Source organism: Vicia villosa, linkage group LG6 (assembly GCF_029867415.1).
Source record: "Vicia villosa cultivar HV-30 ecotype Madison, WI linkage group LG6, Vvil1.0, whole genome shotgun sequence".
Taxonomy (NCBI): domain Eukaryota; kingdom Viridiplantae; phylum Streptophyta; class Magnoliopsida; order Fabales; family Fabaceae; genus Vicia; species Vicia villosa.
Genome location: NC_081185.1, coordinates 145493184 through 145501759, shown reverse-complemented (window position 1 = coordinate 145501759; position 8576 = coordinate 145493184).

The following is an 8576-nucleotide window of genomic DNA, read 5'->3' as shown; positions in this document are numbered from 1 at the left end:
ATACCAAATTTTAAATTCCTATTTCTATTTATTAAAAACACTTAAACTACAAATTTAATATATTTAAAATATAATTATTTTAATTCAAATAAAATTCTTTATTAATTATTCAATATATAAAAATACAAAAATAGGGATTGTACACAAATTCATCATAATCATAAACTACGAAAAACTACGAACTACGATAACTGCGGACTACGAATCCTTGCTAAAACACAATTCAACATACAAAATAAAGTACAATCCCATAAAAAACACCAACAAATAACCCCGAACTACGTTGACTCTGATCCTCCATAAGGAGGTACGTAGGCACTTGGTAACAAGGCGAGTCCCCTTCCCTTAAAATTAAGTAGGTTTGAGATCTTATTCTCTACCCTACTGTACACTTTTAACCATAACCTTTTTTATAAACCTTACCGTAATATTCTTATAAACCTTAGAGACATTTATAAAACCTTAAGGAAGGGTTAAGGGTGCCTAACACCTTCCATTGACCCTAATTTCTTAACTTACCCAATTTCTTTAAAATTAGGGTTTTCTCCCATGTTTACCCTTATCCTTAGGATAGAATAAAAACGTAGGTGGCGACTATGTAATTTAGGTTATTAAACTTAAAATTTAAAGCCGGTCGTAACATAAGCCTATCTTCTTCCCCGCGTTCATCCAAGAATGAGGAAGTAATGGAGATAACAATAACATTCACAAAACCTTCTTCCTCATTACATCATTCAAGATCGAGGAAGTATCAAAGACGAAGCTTGCAAATCAAAATCAACATGGTGGTCACAATATTCAATATCCAAGGATCAAATCTCAAAAGGAGCATTCAAAAGGAAAGCGCCCGCTAAGTCAAAATGAAAAAAAAACAAAAACGACTTAGGCAAAATTTGGGGCATCCCGATGGATCAAACTCAAGGGAGTTGGTTCATGCAAAAATAAGGGATAAAAACAAAGGCGAAATACAAAGGATAATCTTGTGAATGCTAAACCAACAAAGCTTCACATCAATGCTTGGATCTTCACAACACTTTCATCAGTGCTTGGATCTCTACTATGGCTTCTGCTCAACATAACAACTCACAACTGATTCTCTTGCAAGCAAAGCGCATTCATTGGATTAGGCGAATTTTTAGGATCTGGAGAACATCAAGGAGAAAGGGGTGGGATAAACAAAACTTTTGAGCCTTATATCCATTGTTTCTTAAAACATGAACCAGGCCAAGTTACAACATTCAAAAGTCCTAATTGAGGCAAGGTTAACCACGAAAGCATATTAAGCAGGATTTGTTATACTAACTCCCAAAGTTTGTCAAAACTATTCCTAACCACTGCGTTTCTTCAAGCATCCATTTCTAATCATCCAGTCCTAATTCATACCGGACTTCGATTTCAAAACTTGCATACGCATTGCATTGGAGTTACTTCTCGAAGGGTACAACGCCATCCACGAACATACTCTTAGCGTCAAGGAGATCTCGAAATGGGTTTAATCAAATGTGATCACTTCAAATAAGACTCTGGAATAAGGGAATCACATCTAGGGGGTTCTCCTAAACAGGGGCAAAATTTTGAGGATTATAGGGGCATGCAATCAAACATCCTATTCACTAGGGGCATTATTCTTAAGGTTCAACCGACTTGAGGCACATCTCGAAACAATCTCGCACAGGGGCATGACAAACATGGGAATAATTCAAATTCAAAAAGGGTAGAACACTATGGATAACCCTCCATATCCTGGAGATCAAGGGCATACCCTTCAATCTAAAACGTCGGAGCATATGACAAGGTTGTTTCTTAGGGCACTCCCTTCATAGCTTGGAGATCACAGGCATCTTTTTCCACTAAACACTGGGGCATCGGATATCAAATCCATAATGTGAACAATTCAAAGGCTAAAGGTGTGGAGAAACCCCGAAGGTTAAAGGCGTGGAGAACCTCCAAAGGTTAAAGGTGTAGTGAACCTCGAAAAGGTTAAAGGTGCGAATCGCAAAGGTGAAAGACATGGAGAATTTCAAAATTCAAAAGCGTGGGGTAATTCAAAGGGTCAAACTGGGGCAAGGTGCACAGCAAAAGGAAAAGGCGTTCTCACACTTTACAACATCCGACAAATCTTCCTCCTAACTACGATCTACAAAGTTCAAAAACGGGGATTGGGGAGTCACGCTATCATCTAACAACCTTACAACTTTATCAAGCTGTATACGCTTTGGTTATCAACAACCTAGCATTGGGGCATCATGCAATTACATGCAAACCATGCATTACATACATTGGTTAATGCATTACACCATACCTCTTCAGGTAGTCTTCTTTAAGACACTCTTTTTCTGACAACCTTTCTAGGTAGTCTTTTCTAAGACGAGCATCGTCATTTCCAAAAAAAAAACTTTCAGGTGGTCTTCTTTAAGACAAATTTCCACCTTTTCTAAGAACCTTTTTAGGTAATCTTCTTTGAGATAAAATTTCCATATCCATTCCGGAGACCTTTTCAAGTAGTCTTATAGAAGACATCATTTCGTTCCACTCATTAACTCAATCAACATATGCACGAGCATAAGCATGATCCCATACATGCAAACATCCAATTCAAAACGCTGGTGCTAAGCTATACATTGTCCACCTTCTTTTCGGTAACCTTACCGATACCAGTAACCTTACTGAGATTTATTTTCCAATCACCTGATTGATGTTTTCCGGTAACCTTACCGATGCCAGTAACCTTACTGAGATTTATTTACCAATCACCTGATTGATGTTTTCCGGTAACCTTACCGATGCCAGTAACCTTACTGAGATATCATTTCCAATCACCTGATTGACGTATCCCGGTAACCTTACCGATGATAGCAACCTTGCTATTCATTTCCCTCATAAACAAACAACGCATACGCATAAGCAGAGCCATGGTGTAGGGGCAAACATGGATTAAACAAATTCAATAGGTTTAAGGGGATAAAATCTCGGGATTATATCAGCATACATACGCATTAGCATAGGCATATCTGTCATACCCTAAAATTTGCCTTCCATATTCCATTCACAATGACTCAAAGTTCAAGAGATTCATCCAGTCAATCTCCTGAGCAAGAGCCTCCTAAAGCTAAGGTTTTGATACTCTCCTGGGAGAATTAGCAAAACAAGGTCTGAAGTTCTCCATGGCCCATTATGATCCAAAATACTTCTATGTCAAAAGTCAAAGCCCAATTACAAAGATTACTCATTCAAAAGTCCAGATGATCTACAGTCAACTGGTTTGACCTAAAAGTCAACCATAATCAGAGCATAGTCAAAACCTCCCAATTTTGGTCGACATCAAGTATGTGAAGTATAACCATCATTTGATCAAGGATTGATCATGATTCCATTAATAGAAACTCAGAGATGAACAAATACAAAAAGGTTCAAATTAGGGTTTCTTAGGAGAAAGTCAACCCAACTTTGACTGGGCATAACTTTCACATGGAACATCAAAAATTCCCCACTCAAAGCCTATTTTGAAGGAAATTGGATTCCCTACAATTTTGTCTCTCACAAGCCAGGGCTAGAAAGGCTTCATTTGAGAGGTATGATGCAAAAGATTACAGGTCCTTTTCAAGCATCCTTCAAAAGCAGTTTTTTTGCCAAAGAAGATATGATCAAGATAAAAGCTCCAAATGAAAAATATGTTCTAAAGTGGCTTGTAGAGGACACTTTGAGGTTTCCAAAAAGTATTAGAACTCCCTCATAGCTTAAAAATTGAGTGAGATATGCTTGATCAAAGTTGGGTGATTTTGGAGGACCAAATGTGAAAGATAAGGTTCAAATTGAGAAATTTTGCAAATGGGCCTATGGTTTTATGATACAAACTTGATCCACAAGCTATCCAAACAACATGCCACGAATTTCACCTTTTATTTAATTTATATATAATTTTATTTCATTTTTAAATGATTTAAAATAGTTTAATTAAAGAGAAAATCAAATTTTCTATTAAAGAGGTGCATATGGATTGATTTTAATCAGCATTTATGGCAAAATACAATGTAATTTCGTGCATATTGATTGGAGAAAAAATCAACACAAAATAGGGCCAAAATAGAAGGTTTCTATTTGAAAATAAAATCAATTTTCACAAGAATGGCAAGAATGGATTGAAGGAGTTTTAGACCTTTCTTTTAGACCTAATTCATTCACTATAAGTAAAGGAGAGTGGGCACACGAATAAGGGTTCAGAAATTGGGAGAAAGAGGCACATTCAAGAACACGAAAATCCTTCACAAAACTTGAATTCGGTTTCAAATAATTAGGGTGTTTTAACAAGATTCAAAGGTTGCAATAGCTCGCTCGTGGCATTCTGAAGGTGAGGGGATATTAGCATAGCATCAACACTCCCATAATTCCTCCATATAAGCCCAAGTAAGTCGTTGATAAAGTGAACTCGATTCCAATAATTTACGCATCTTCACTGCAATTTGGTTGCATATTGTGTTTTGTATATGTGTTGTGATCGTTCCTGAATGATTTGATTGAAGTTTGCATGCCTTAAACGTGTTTCACCATTGATAGCCGAGTTGGGTTTTTAGGGTTTGAATTGGGGGTTTTTGTTGAAGGTAAAATTAGGTTAAATCAATAGCATGACCATATTCGCATGATCAAAACGAGGAGAATGGGATAGGTGCGCCAAATTTATGTGTGTTTATGTGCAAACCGCTATTTCCTAGGTATACTGGCTACGAAACAATTCGCAGCAATTTCGTAGCAAATTCCACAGGTCTTTTGCAGTTCTGATGGGGACGATGATGAGTTGTCATCATCTGGTTCGCCAATTTCAAATTTCGCGCGCGTGGTTTAGCTGTTGGTTTGTTTTCTTATGTAATCCATTCATCGCGTTTGGTTAACACGTCAACGCCGTAGTTGAGTTGGCGTGCGTGTTAGTTGTTCACTCCAGGGTCCAGGGTTCGATCCCTGGCCCTTTCATATTTTTTTCTAAAAATCTTCTCCTTAATCATATGCGCCTCACACCATAGGGTGCACAGTAAACCCTCAAGATCTAACCATCCAATCTCCACTCAGCTAAGATCAACGTCCAGAATCTAGTCCCTATGCCATGTACCTTAATGATGATCACATTGAACCAAAATCCTAATAAACTAAATAATTTTTATTATTTATTTGTTTAAGTTAAAATACTTTTAAATATATTAAATATATAATAATAATTATTTTTTATAAATAAATTATTATATGATATTTATATTAAAATGTCAATTTGTTGTTCGTTCCGATTAAATCGATTAATCGCTATGGGCAATAATAATTTTAATTAAAATGTTATTTAATTAAAATGCAATTAATGTCTATTTGGTTAAATGGTTTCGACTATCTTATTAGTCGCGATGATTAACCTTTCTGTTTTCCATACTTCAATTCATTATTCTTTTTAATCGAATCAATCGATCACGAGGGGTAATGATACAAATTAATTATCAAAAATTATAAAAAATACTATTATTCGTTATTAGTGATAATCAAATTAATTGATTAAAATTGGTAACGATACAACTTCAAATCTGTTAACTATGGCGATTGAATCTATTGATCATTGCGGTTAATAGTGCTAAATCAAATCAGGGTTGTACGCCCAAATCCTAAAACACTTCAAAAACACTCAAAATACACTAAACCACGATACTACGGTGTTTCAATACTGTGATGTTCAAAACTACGATAAGGTAATTCAAAATACCTTCGAACTTCGCATTTCAAAACAACTTCAAAACAAATTCAAATACATTCAATTCAATTCTAGGGCGTACAATCCTGTGCCCGAACTACGTTGACTCTGATTCTCCCTAAGGAGATACGTAGGCACTTGGATAACCAAGGCGAGTCCCCTTCCCTAAAATCTCAAATTTTCCCCTATTCACTTCCTTAGCTATAAACCTCAATTTTAACCATAAACCTTTATCCTTAGATTCAAAGCCATAGGAAAGGGTTGAGGGTGCCTAACACCTTCCCTCGACCTGAATATAGTATCTTACCCCGATCTCTCAACTACGTAAGGTTTCCTATTCGCCTTGGTAGAATAGGTGGCGACTCTAATCTTTAATTTTTAGGGCAGGTTGCTACAGCTGGCGACTCTGCTGGGGAATAACTATAATGGTGAATACTATGCTCCTATAGGTTTTGGCAGGGTTTAGGTTTGGCAACTTTTTTTAGGGTTTGGCTAATTCGCCTTTTTTAAGGGTTTGTAATTATTTTTTTTTATTTTTTTTAAAAAAAAAATTTGTTTATTTGTTTTTTATCTAGAAAATATTTAATTGTTTATAATATGTTTATATTTAATTGTTTATGTTAATATATTTATATTTAATTGCCTAATTGTCATATTTTTATATGCACTACTTACATATTATGTAATGTTAAAACCCTAAGTGTGGGAGTTAACTTTGAGATCAATAGGGGACATGAATCTCCTACGAGTCTCGTTGATAACTCCACTCGGAGTGGGTTGAGTATTCGGAAATGTCCAAAACGAGGCTTGACTTTATTGAGGGCAGGACTGGATACTTGGCTGATCTCTCCGAGAACCTACCCCAAAAATTCGAACCTCATGGATAAAATGAGTTGTTCTAAAATTCGAAGAGACAAAAAGTCTCGGAGGCTACGAACGACCCCATGAGACCTTCTAGAACCCCCTATAAAAAGGTTGGCTCCCAAGAGCCGCTACGTCGAACCTATGAACCTGGATTTCTTGAAATATTATGATCTGATTTGCATTTTTGTCTTGTTTGATTTGTTTTTTTTTTGTTTTGTTTGGTTTGTTGCTATATCTTTGTGTTTGCATGCATCATTCATCATGTGCATTCTTGCATCATATCTTATTCAAAAAAAAAAACAAAGAAAGAAAAAGGATATCATGCATATCATGCATGGCATACACATCATTTTCATGACATTAAGAGAAGATTCCTCTTCTATCTCCAGAACAAGGGACCATTGGGAAGGATAACCTAACATCCCGACCATATTATCCAACAAGATTTCAGCAGAAGAGATCAATGGATCAGCAAAAGCAACAGGGTGGCCAACGCACCTGGAGGTCCAAGCCCAAACGATCGTTCACTCCATTGTACATGTCATTGTCTCAAGCTCTGCAACATCTGCTCAGTCAGAACTTGGTTACTCTGCTGCCTCCATACTCAGCTCCAGCTAACCCCGCTCCCGGGTACAAGCATCATGCTAGGTGCGCTTATCATTCAGACAGTCCTGGTCATGATACAGAGGATTGTGGGCCATTGAAGCAAAAGATCCAAGATTTAATTGAAGAAGGGCTCATTGAGTTTGAAGATCCTCACAAGTCTAACCCCATAGGTGTCTAGAAGGAGGATTTCTTAGATCATTAGTTTTGTTTTCATTCGCAATTTCTTTTCGTTTGTTTAAACATTAGTCTTACGACATATGCTATGTACTTTACAATAATCATTAATGCATTGCTTAAGTTTGTCTTGATTCATTCCTAGTGTTCTCACTATATTCAAAACTGTGTTTTTACTTGGTTTTCTCATTTGTGATATTCAACTCTCGTTAAAAGTCGTACACCTTTAGAGGGAGAATGACGAAAACGATACCACAATTTCATACACTACGCTTTCGAACAGACCGTGTTGACGATGTACAGGCATTGTTTCAATTCCTAAATAATGGAGATATAAGGATGTTAATCCCTCGTCAACCCCGTTGAGCCTAAAGAAGTAGGAGTTTTCCTTCATATAAAATGAAACCCTTAATACATCACCTGGGGTAGGGTAGCTGCTCAGTTAACTTAATTATTCAAAACTGTTCCTTTCAACATAATCGCTGATGGTTCTCCGTCATCATTAAGTCCGGCAGTCAATGTCCGCAAAGAAAAAGAAAGCAATACAAGGGCCTGCTAAGTCAAAACCTATTAAGGAGACTTAGGCAAAATTGGGGCATCCCGCTGACTGTAGTTTTAAAACGAACAGTTCAGGCAGAAGTTAGGGATGACGAAGTCGAAAAGAGGTTGCTACATACCCTCACAAAAGAAAAGAAAGGAGGATGACTACCTTTGCAAAATAAACTTCTGTTTTTTGAACCATCATAAATGTCAACGTCATAATTCCCAAATTATTTTGGAGATTAAACGCATAGTCAACTAAGCATAGGACTGGAGAACATCACGAAGATGGGGATGGGTACAAATAAACTTTGAGCCTCTATCTTTTGTTTCTTTAAACCGTGAACCAGGCCACGTTACAACCCTTAAAAGTCTTAACTGAAGCATGGTTAGTTCGAAAGCATATCGTTACCAAAGGTATCCCGACTCCTTAAGGTCTACTATAACTCTTGAGTTGATATCACTTTCTTACAAAAAAAAAACTTCGTTTTATTCAAAAAAAATGTTTTTAAACTTTCTAGACAAACATATGCATTCGCATCTTATGAATTTCATTATTAGTACACTCGTCTATGTAGATTCAGATGTTTAAACATCAGGGAGAAGTTGCATGGGGCATGGCTAATGGCTAAAAAAAAATCCTACTGACTGACGAAGTAGCTTTAAAAAA